The 12363-nt window shown below is 35.5% G+C and overlaps 1 non-coding gene across 1 annotated transcript; it reads right to left on the bottom strand.

The window, feature by feature from the left end:
* Nucleotides 1-2176: 2176 nt before the first annotated feature.
* TRNAI-AAU (transfer RNA isoleucine (anticodon AAU)) lies at nucleotides 2177-2250 on the bottom strand. Its single transcript has one exon. It is a non-coding gene; the product is annotated as a tRNA-Ile (tRNA).
* Between the last annotated feature and the right edge of the window lie 10113 nt (nucleotides 2251-12363).

Below are 12363 nucleotides of genomic sequence, written 5' to 3'. Positions count from 1 at the left end.
GTAAAAACTTCAGCACTAAAAGCTGAAGTTTTTTTTTGTCCTGGATTCATTAGTTTTGTCATTAAGCTTTTTCAAAAACTTCAGCAAAAGATGCTGAAGTTATTTAGTTCATTTGTAAAAACTTCAGCACTATATAAGCTGAAGTTTTTGAAAAAGCTTTCTAACATACTAGATAAATAATCAGATTGCCAACAGTATCTAAATCATAAATTTTGGAAACAATAAACGTGAAAAGAACAGAATTATCATTGTCTACTAACTTACGTACGTGGAAATATTCACAAATTATTATCTATTAACTTACGTAATTATTTATAATTTATTTTTAAATAATCTGATAAACATATTTATGGCAATCCTTCCATGAACTGAAGTTTCATAGCAGTACCAACAACAACAGAAGAAAGAAGAAGAAGAAGAAGAAGAAGAAGAAGAAGAAGAAGAAGAAGAAGAAGAAAAAAACGAAGGAGGAGGAGAAAGGGAGCTGAAATTGTTTAAAAAGTGGATACAAGTTAAAACTTTTAAAAAATGGGTATAGGTTAAATGTGGGCGACCAAATAAGGCGCCCTGTGCAATTTTTACTCTATTTTCCAAGCGAACTCTGAACATACTTACATATCCAGTGTGGATCGGGGCCTAGTCATGTTTGGTCCACAACGAGCATCTAACACAAGAAATACCACTAAAATTGCGATGCAACTCAAAATTGCAAGCAAAATAAGATAAAAACTGTTACTCCCCAGGAGAGAAGTGGAAGAAGGCTCACCACGCTATGATAATCTTATACAAGGTGGAATCAATTTAATATATGACCCTTATTCAAGATTCTATTGTAAACGGCCTATTCTATCTTCAGATTATACTGAATATGTTGTTGTTGTTGACCCCTAGTCAAGATTCAGTAGACTTGGCCTAAGAAAAGAGCAATCGTATATACTTAAGGGCTAAAAATAGAGGTGTACATAAGTCGGGTTGGTTCAGATTTTATAATTACCAAATCAAACCAATTGTGTCGGGTTATTAAATCTAAAGACCAACCAAACCAATAAAACTCGGGTTTTTCTATCTCGTTTTTTCTCGGGTTTTCGGGATATTTGGATTTTTTCGGATTCTTTTTCGATAAAATCTTCGTAGAACAAAACATATAACTTGTGCTCAAAATATTTCTTTAATCCTAGTAAGATGTATCCATATAAAATATTTTTCAAGAAAATAATATAAAATATGAGATGTGTCATAGCATTATCCTAAAATATTCAACAATGAAGACAATAAAATTATGTAATATAAATATTGGTAATTAAAAAGCCATAATAAAAATAAACATAATCTAAAAGTACTAAGTCATGTTAAAATAAGTATAGTAATAAGAGATTATTAATTACATGATTAAACGCTAAAGAAAAAATAAAAATAGGTTATGCATTTTTATCCAAAATTATTGCAAAACAAAAAATAGATATTCGATACATTCCCGTTCGTAGTATTGAATTGAATATCTTTTGTTAGCATAAATATTGATTTGATTTTGGTTTGTGCTTTTGTTAGCATTATTTAATTTATTAATATTAATGGCTATAAAATTTATTGGAACATTCAAAAGTTCTAAGTCCAATCTTGAAATAATACCTTAAAAGATAAAATTATGAAATTTTTTAAGAAATATTTATAAATTACATCACAATAAATATATTTATATATTAAATATATCTAAAATTTCTATATATATAATGTCGGGTTGGTTTGATTTCGGTTTGACTTTCTTTGGTTAAAACCAAACCAAACCAATTATGGTCGGGTTTTTTTTCCAACACCAAACCAAACCATAATTGGGTTTTTTTTCTCGGTTTGACTTGAATTATCGGGCTGGTGCGGTTTCCTTTGTACACCCCTAGCTAAAAAATAACATGTTGTCTCTTACAAAGAGCAGAAGCGTTGCATTTAGAGAAAGAAGAGAGCTTGTCAATGAGGTCCGAGTTTCTTCCTTTTATGTCAATTTAAAAAAAAAAAAGACGATCTTGCGAGTTAAACCAAATACTAGCTTTCGTATTGTAGTTTGTAGCGATTCCAATATTTTGGGCTTTTTATTACTCCCAACCCCAGAGACCCTAGAGAAAAAGGGTCGCTGTTGGACTAATTGTTGAAAAGCAACTAAAAGTCACTAGGAAACCAAAAATGGCCCATGCAGGTCTTGAACCTGCGACCTTCGCGGTATTAGCAGGACGCTCTAACCAACTGAGCTAATCGGCCACTTGCTCTATATCTTGCATATGATATAATAAGATGCAGAGCATCTTATGATTTATTTAGCTTCGAATTGGATAATCTAAAATTGATTTAATCTTTTGATTATTCATTAGTTATATGCTCGTCCACTAACAATACAAAAGAAAATTGCACCATTAAGTCACTTAAAAATAATTTTATTAATAATCTTATATAAAAATAGAAAACAATCTTTCATATATTTGTCAAATTTTACTGATTATGTGAGAATATCTTTAAATGTCAATGCATATAACATAAATTCTTATTTTACTGTTGCTCCACTTTTTCCCACTCTTTTCTATCTGCTGGATCCTACGCCATCGCAAAAAGAGTAATGTATTTATGTTGTATTATAGACTCAAATGTGTGTTGTATGAATAGAAGGCATGTTGGGAGAAAGTTATTAGTATTAATTCGGTAATACCGTACATCTAAAAGGTAATATTAGTACTTAATTCTAGCATTAATTAGTCAAATCAATTAATTGCACCTTTATTTAAAATTAGTTGAGGTTGGCTATACTCACACAGGATTTATCAGCAATTAATCTATTGTCAATAAGAGGAAAGAGGGATTTATACTCCTATTGTCAAGATGATACTGCATTGCAATAACTTAAAAATTTATACAAACCTATCTTGCACCAAGATCCGACCCCTACATGCATTATACTATATGCACTAATATATAAATGATCATGAATTGCATTTATAGAGTCTTCCATTTAATATTATACAAAGGTGTTGGTGACTTAATTAACTTCACGGGAAAAGGTTGCGAGTAAATTTTATCGGTGGTCATTTAACTTTGTGTTTGTAATACAAAAATTATTTTCCTATTTTTATCACATAAATATCATTCAACTTTGAGTTTGTAACAAGAAATTACTTTTTTATTTTTTGTCACATAAAAGTCATCCACTTTGGCCAAGTTAATTAAAAATTAGACATCATCTGAATTTTTATATTTTATACCGAAAATATGACATGATACTTCAAAATATAGTTGTTTAGCTTAATAAAAAATATTAAAGGTAATAGATTAATTTTAAATACCTCTCACATATTTCTCTTCGTAATATTACTCTCCCTTGTGGTTTATGAAATGGCGTTTATCTGCATACTTTGATTTCTTTATAATAATTCGAAGCCATGGGGAACATACCGAGCCCGTAGATTTTGTGTTTCTCATTAAATTATTTGATGCTCTAACAATCACTCTTCTACTAATTCCAAAAGGTATTTTTGATCAGATGACGAGAAAATAACTGCAACAATATGATGGTAAAAAAAAAGAAAAGAAGAAAGTATTTTTGTAATTTTTTTTAAACAAACGAGTATAAATTAAAAAGGGTGAATTGGTCAAATCGTATTTTTTACATTAATGATGATGAGTTAACAAAATTATTATAAAATAATCAAGTAAGAAAAGTAAACATAATATTCATAAACCACAATTGAGATTAGCGAAATTTGAAAGGAGGTTTCTCAAATTATCCCAAATATAACTAACTTATTTTGGAATATATGTTATATTTTCGGTATAAAATAGAAATTTCGGGTGATGTTTACTTTTTGGTTACCTTGTCCAAAGTTGAATAACTTTTATATGATAAAAAATAACAAAACAAATTAAAATTAAATAATTTTTATATGACAAAAAAGAAATAAAAAAAATTGACTTTTGTATTACAAAGTCAAAGTTGAATGACTACCGCCGAAAGTTACTCAAAGGGCAGCTCTCTGTTTTACTTTGCCAATAATTTTTTCAGACGTTTTTTCCCGTCAGACGTAAAACGTTGGCATTCATTAATATTTATACAAGCTGTTTTCCCTTAGATGTAAAACATTGATATTCATTAAAAATTTCAGACTCTTTCCTCAAATGTAAAGCATTGATAATCATTAAAATTTTCAGAGACTGTTTTCTCTCAGATGCAAATTGTTGGCATCCTTATAATGGACTTGTCCCAAGCTATTATTGTTTACCTCAAAAAATGTAAGTAACAATTAAATGTGATTTGTGGTTTTAAAGATATGTAATTTATTCCAATACTAGTGAATATACAAGTAATACTAAACTTGAGTAAGAAGAATTGATGAACCAAACCAGTATCGTTAGAGCAATAGGAGTCTCGAGCTCAATTATCTCAGGGGTCTCGAGGTGAGTTAAGAACAATAAAGTATGAACTATAAAGTAAAAATAATAAAGCTGAAGAACAATTGTGAAGCAGTGTAAACGAGAAAAGCAGAGTAGAATGTTCTATTGCAGTGAATGAGATGATCTTTACAAATGATTGGAGTCCCCTTTATATAGGAGGGGAAAACCCTAATATGGTACATTTCTAATTATGGTAAAGAATTCTATTGGTACAGATGTATAACAACCTAGTACGGACTTGTACTATTCCGTATAAATCTTACACCATAATTTATGCCCTGACCCACGTGTCCTTGAGAAATTTCCGTTCTTTCTTGAGTGTCATCGAAATTGTACTGCCCCGGAGGCAGATCATGATGGGTCTCCGATTTGCTTCTCGAGGTGCGCACATCAAGGCCAAGACTGATTCTTACTTCGAGCTTCCCGAACTCGAACTCGGGGTATGATCAAGTCTTCGAAATCGAGCTCTCCGATTTTCAATCGCATACATATAGTCCCCACATTTCTTAGAATAAGATGATATGAAACGATTTGAACTTCAATTTTCCCGGGCCTCTCGTGATGACGTCATGCCCGTGATGTAGGCGCTTGAAGTGATCGAAAATGTCATGTCAGCATGCTTCGCCAAAACATCAAATACGTTTCAGCATTTGTTGTCCACTTGCGCCGCTGGTCCCGTCGTCGGCTTTCTATAAATAAGAGGCTACTTGGCTGAACAAAAACTGTACCTCTTCTCTCTTCACCTACTATTAGTCCCTTCTTTACTTCCTCCTCTAATCACCTATTTCTATGGTTCAAATCTGCGACCGCAAGGTCACATAGCAACAACTTTTCCAGTTACGCCAAGGCTCCCTTCTCCAAAGCTTCGGCTCAAGACAACGAGAGAAGGGCATCGAATCCTTCCCGTATCAGAAGATATGCGAACTTTACACTGCTGCCCATCTCTCTTAAATTCAACCTGGTGTGGCGCTTCATTCCTTTTGAGTTCCATGGGATGAGGTAGCACTATCATCTACTAACTTTTGCATCCCACACCGGAACAATGTTCTGAGGACGAACACTCTTGGATTGTTGCTCGTGCATCTTGCAACCCCTTTTGGTTTTTCTTGTGACAAAAAGTGAAGCTACATCTTCTAGTCTTCCCTTCCGATCTTTTCTTTTAGCTTGTTCTTTTTCAATGTACTATGGCCCAAAACTTCAACGGAATGCTCAATCTCGGTTGTTGGAGATATAATTATATTTAACGAGGGCCTTCTGCCCTAAATCTCTTTTTCCAAAGATCAGTAATGGTGCCCCCGGGAAGGAGGTTTCCGAAGACGATGCTCTCGAGGGCGTGGCCTTAAAAGTGGATTAGGTTCTTTGGCTTTTGTTTTTTGCTTCTTTGTTCCTGTGTAAGTATCCTTCGTGGGTGTCGTAGTTATACTTTGTAATCATTTCTTGGAAATATAAAAGGATCCTTTTGTATCTCTTTCGGCCCGTGCTGAATATTATTCTATCTTTACTTGTAAAAAAACTCGATTGTATTTTAATGACTAGCCCAAATACTGAGTCTTAGGATATAGTAAACCCTTAGGCTTTTAATCGATCAATATAATACCCCTCAAGGTTCTCATTAATCCTCGAATTGAGTTTAAATGCGAATTCGGAACATCGTGATTCCCGAGTGGGAGCAAAATCTCAAAATAAAGTTAATCCTTAGATCTTTTTGTAGTCCCCAAGTGAGAAATTTCTCCAACTCGGGCAGCCCTTGGGCTTAGCAATCGAGCGGGCATTTGCTCAAACTTGTAATGAAGTTGGTCCTTAGGCCTTTTCATCCTCGAGTGAGAAATTCCTCAAACTCGGGTAGCCATTAGGCTTAGTAATCGAGTGGATACTCTGCTCGAACTCAACTTATAGGCTGCCCTTTATGATTTTTGACGAATTAATCCTTGCTACCTTGATCCTGATGCCAATATCGTGACACCAACGGCTGAAGTGACTAAAAAGTTTCTTTTTGTGCGATTCCCAAGGTCATTTATTAGAGGCAGCTGATGGTTGACCTTTTGGCTTCCTCAACATGCTTAAATGACCTCTATAAATTGATAAATTTCACAACCTTCCAAACTTTATTCTCATATTGTTCTCAAAGTCTCATTAGCCTTTTTCAATTTCCTTGAATTCTCCCTTCTCTTCACTATCAATATTCTTCATTTTCTTGGATTTTCCGTATTGCGATGGCTAAAACCTCTAAACCGGTTTCTCAAAAAGAAAAATCTTCTTCATCTTCTCGACCGACCAAGAGTAAACCGGTAGTGCCCCCTCGTATTGAGGAGTTCATCCCCCCGCCATGTGAAATAACATCCGATTTTAAAATCGAGAAACCTGCATCGACACCAGGCCGATGCGAGCCCATGTCTCAATATGTTTGTTTGGTGACCAAGGCCGAGCTCAGGAAAGTAAAGGAGGATTGCAAGTGGGATAATAAAGAAATAGTGATTCCTTCCTCCGAGGAGGACATCACTACATATAAAGCGGGGTACTTGAGCGTATATACCTACCCATTTACGATGGGTCTTGCAATTCCGGATCAGGGTCCTATAGATCCAGTTATTCTTGACTTTTTCCAAAGATACCGAGTGACGCTTAGCCAGATCTACCCCTCCTTCTGGTGAATTGTTTACTTAATCAGGTTTTTTTCGAGCCAAGTTGAGGGGATGTCTTTTACCCTCGACCATCTGATCAGACTGTACAGTCCCCGACTTTATCATGGGGGTTTGATAAAATTGCAACGCCGATCCTTGAAATCTCTCTTCTCTAGTATCGATAATGATAAAGACCGTGGGTGGATGAGTCGGTTCATCCGAGTCAGAACCTATGATCTGATTCCTGCTGATTGGATGCCGTTCCCCGAAAAGTGGAACATGAAACGTGAGTACGTAGCAGGCTGATAGCCTATTTTCTTTTCTTTTCCCTGGCTTTAAATTTTTCCTTGTGATTGACATCTTGGTGCATTTGAATATAGGTCGTCGAGGGATATCCACTATGCCAACGATCATATGGATTACATGTTGTTGTTCTTCTTGTTCATTTTTCCTTGCATCTCTTTCTCTGAGGTGATTCTTGGCCCGATCGCTTAGGAATTCTCGGAGGTGGCCCTTGTTGAATAAATAAGCCACTTCTTCCCTTAGCTATCTGCAATCTTCTGTTTGATGACCATGTGTGCCATGATATTTACATATCAAATTTGGGTTCCTTTGAGAAGGATCGGTCTGTATTGGCTTGGGCCACTTGGTATTTTTGATTCTCCCAATAGCTAAGACGATCCCCGACGCGTCTATGCTGAAATTGTATTCAAATAGTCGGGGAACTTCTGCGGTGTCAGTCTATTTATCGAACCCGCTCTTACTTATGAATCCCCGAGAACTTCGACCTCAATCATTTCTCCGATCGTTTCGAGGGGGGTTACGGTTCGGGCCATTGTTTCTTCGTTCGGCATATGGTTGGTACCGTTTTTTGTTGAACTTGGATTCCCGATATGCGTCCCTTGGGGGCTTGGATGCGAATTTGTTAGGATGAACTGAGCCTGAGGGGGTTCCCAACTGGTAATCCTCGACCCTGATCTTTGACTGGTAATGATTATATACATCTAACTACGTCACGGCTGGATATTCGATCAAGTTATGTTTCAATTGTCGAGAGGCGATCGAGATCCTTTTATTTAGACCCTACATAAAGGCATGTACTGCCCAATCATCGGAGATCAGAGGTGTCACACCTCCTTTTTCCTACACCCGAAGGTATATAAGGGAGTTTTTCCAATTAAAGGACAATCGAAACAGGATTATTTTTATTTAAAAATTCAGAGTCGCCACTTAGGAATATTTTATGGTGTCCCAAATCACCGGTTCAAATCCCGAATCGAGGAAAAGATTGACTCTGTTTTACAGTCCGCGAACACAGAAATCCGGGTAAGGAATTCTGTTAACCCGGGAGAAGGTATTAGGCATTCCCGAGTTCCGTGGTTCTAGCACGGTCGCTCAACTATTATTATTAGCTTAATTATCTAATCTAATCACATGTTTTAAAACCTATGTGCACTTTTTAATACTTTAAAACCGCATTTATTCAAATTTTAAAGAAGATTGAACGTCGTTTTAAAACACGTCTTTGGATCGCGCCACATGAAATGCACCCGCAGTCCTAAACATATTTTATTCAACATTGTTGAGAATTGAAATTGGTCACATGAAATGCACACCCGAGTTTAGGAAGGTAACATTATTAAAGTAACGCGCCTAAAACAACTATACATTTGCAGCTTTGCGAGGACTGTGATAATTTTGCTAAACGGCGCGCCTCGAATTCTAAGGATAAAACAGAACTTAATTAAAACGAGGGCTATGCAATTGTCATTTTCGTTTGGCATGATGCATCTTGATTATAATTTAAAAGGGTTCTCAAATTACATTTGGAGGGCCATGGACTATTTATTATCTACTACGGTTCACCCCTAATCTACTTTTAAAAGAAAACCAATTAATTAGATAAAGAAAGAAAATTAGAGAACCTCTATTCGTTCGAAATAAAATTTCAATCTACTGGCTAATTAGAAAAACATTGAATTAAGGGAATATTTAATTCAAGAATATAATTCACAACTGCTTTCAAACTTGACCCAATGAGCCTACTTAGCCTTCCAATTTTAATCATCTTATCCGACGTGAATAACACAACTCAGCATTATACAATCAGGTAAGCATGCTTGATTCAGCTTTTACTAATTTTAACATGACTCTGAACCTTAGCTTCACTAATGGGCATGTTTACAAGGCAGAATATGAGTGAATCGATACAAGCCAATATTTAGCAATTCACTGGAATCAAATGGTTACCCAAGCTAAGGCAACTGGTCTACAGTATAAGCTAAGTAAGAATCTACAACCCAAAGCATTACACTAAACCTTTATACAAAACCTTAATAAATCTTTTAACTAGCACCCACTTAGATTCGTTAAAAGAAAAATAAGTAAATGGAATCCATAGTTCATACATCAATACAAATGCGAACTTACTACTGCAGACTACTCTTCACGCACGAATTCAGAAAAACCTAACTGACATTTGTAATTCAAAGCCTAACTACGTAATATTGAAACAACAAGAGAAACATGGGAGGTCAAATTCAAATGCAGCTTCTATTCAACCAGAATTTCGTTAGAATTACATGTCCAGCAGTCGTACTGTACTCATAAGCTAAAGAAAAGTACCTGAAATTCGAAAACAACACGGAAAATGAGGAAGCAGCAGCCGGACAGTAGCAATAACAGTGATCAGCAAAAGAAACCACTAGGTAAACCAGGAAACGAAGTGCAACACTCACGAGAACGCGACCAGAACTTTAAAAAACCAAACTTTTTAAAATACCAAACTCAAATCATTTCAGCCTAGATAGCCCGGAAACTATTTCAAAAATTGAAAACTTTAGAAATCAAATCAAAGCTCAATGGAACAGTAGCCAATTTTTTAGCAGTTTCAGTTTTTCTTTTTTGAGTCCTTCCCTCTTCCCTTAGGTCTGTCCCTTCTCTTAAGTTGGTATCTCTCTCAGAAAGTTTTTCTTCCTAATCTCCTCTGCCCTCCCTTGTCTCTGTGTGTGTCTATCCTTGTGTGTCTATTTAAAGACTAGATCCAACTCCCTTTTTATTCAATTTTTTTTCTTTTCCAGCTTGTATATTCCCTTACCATGTGTATCCCTTAGCCTTTTAATTACCTCCCCATGTTCTTTTGATTTCCAGCTCTTAAAAGGGTCCTTAAACGAGTGTAGTTTCCACTATCAATGCCCTTTTCTATTTTTTAATTCATTCCACTAACCTAGTGCTTTTAATTAATTCATTAATGTAATTTCTACCCTACCACTACTTCCTATGTTAGGTAAACAATCTCCTTTTATTGAATAATTCCCAGACTAACCCTTTAAGTTCATAATTATTCAATTAAAATCTCTGAAAGTTATAAACATTTACAGAACTGCTAGGCAACAAAACCAAAGGGCATCAGTTTCTGAAACCTAAATAGGTTTAGCATTGAAACAGAGTCAAAAATAACCTTTCATATGAACAATCTGAACTGACATTAACAAGAAACGAAAATTGAAGAGCCTATTTGAGATTCGACCTTTGACACATTTAACATAATCATCTTAACAAGGAATCAAAACATCACGAGGATACTAATATGCTGCCTATTAGAATAATATAAACCTAAATTGAAAATTGACAACCTATCGATTCAAACGCAAATCCATGAACTTTAAACAACTATTCACAGAATCTGTAAAATAAACCTACAATCAAAAATCAAAACAAACAGGACCAAATAAATTTAAAAGGAAAATTGAAATTAACAGAAATAAATATGAATAAATAAACTAACCTAAAGCAAAGAAATCGGGTTTGAAGCTAGTCGTAACTTTACTCAAAAAAATTGACCGATCAAAAACATATGTAGAAGAGAAGGAGAAGAGGCAGAGGTGAAATGGATTTAAAGAGGAACAGAAAACAATAAAGGGAACTCACCGGCTAGACTTGAAATTACCCTTGATACTTCGATTCACCCGAAACTGATGTTACTCATTTGTTCTTTGTCAAGAACAAATGAGTAACATCAGTTTTGTAGTGAATCGACCTTCTAATCATAGAAAACTAGAGGCTTGACTCGATGCATGTCATCAGGTTCAATGGAAATTGATTTTGAACTTTTAGGGTTAAAACTTGGATTTAAAATTCGATGAGTCTTGGTTAGATTCGAAGGAAACTAATGATGGATTTGGTAAGAGGGGCTCAGGGTGGTTCTATGGTGTAAAGATGAGAGTGATTGGATAGGCTAGGGTTTTTGACTAAACTTCGATTGAAGATTCGAGGCGCTTGGCTATGATTCGAAGAGAGGTGTTTGGATATTTGGAATGGGGAGGTCGAGGGGGTTCTGGGGTGTATTTCTGGGGTTGTTTGGCCACCGTCCGCCGCCGTGGGCGATTTCCGGCGGGCGGAAGGCGGTGGTGTGTGGTGGTATGTGTTTTGGTCTCTGAAGAGACGAATTGGGGGGGGGGGTGTTTGGCATACTAAAATGAAGAATTAACCGGGGCCGTTGGATTAGAGGAGATCGACGGCCCAGATCAGTTAGGAAAGAAAAAACGGGGTCGTTTGGAGTTCTATCGGGAGGTCCGGGTATGGGAATGGGTCGGGTTGTGGGAAGGCTTGAGACCGTTTGATCAAAGGAGATCAACGGTCCTGATCAAAGCGTGTCCAAACGACGTCGTTTGGTTCTCGTAGGGGCTGGACCGGTGGGCTTTGATTTTGGGTAATCGTTTGGGCTTCTTGAATTAAACTGAATTTGGCCCATTTCCGTCTTCCTTTTCTTTTACTTAATTCTTTTCCTTTTCTTTTCTTCCCTTTTTAAAATTAAAACTAAAATCCTAAATTAAATTATAAAAACCCAAATTAATTTTAAAATACTAATTAACTCTAAATGATAATTATCACGAATAATTACATACTAAATTAAAAGAAAATCACACAATTTGATTAAAAATACAAAAATATGTTATTATTTTTGAACTTTCATTTTTTGTAAAACACCTAATCATTTAATTAATCCGAAAAATGTAAAAATCAATTCCTAAATGCAGATACTATATTTTTTGTATTTTCAATGCGTTAATAAAATTAAACAAGTACACAAATATATGCAAACAATCAGGAAAATTGCACAGTAATTCCTAGAATAATGCATAATTAAAGAAAACGACCTAATTTTGAGAATTCTTTTGGAATAATTCATGTGAGGCAAAAATCACGTGCTCACAACTGCCCCTATTTGCCCGGAAACATGAAGAGTTTTCGTGCAAAGATAAAGTGAGCGGATACGAGCGATTTTTGCCCATTTGGAAGCTCCGTGGGAAGC

The sequence above is a fragment of the Nicotiana sylvestris genome, chromosome 4 (assembly GCF_000393655.2).
Source record: "Nicotiana sylvestris chromosome 4, ASM39365v2, whole genome shotgun sequence".
Lineage (NCBI taxonomy): Eukaryota > Viridiplantae > Streptophyta > Magnoliopsida > Solanales > Solanaceae > Nicotiana > Nicotiana sylvestris.
Note: the sequence above shows the minus strand (reverse complement) of the source record. Positions and strands in the feature narration are given on the sequence as shown.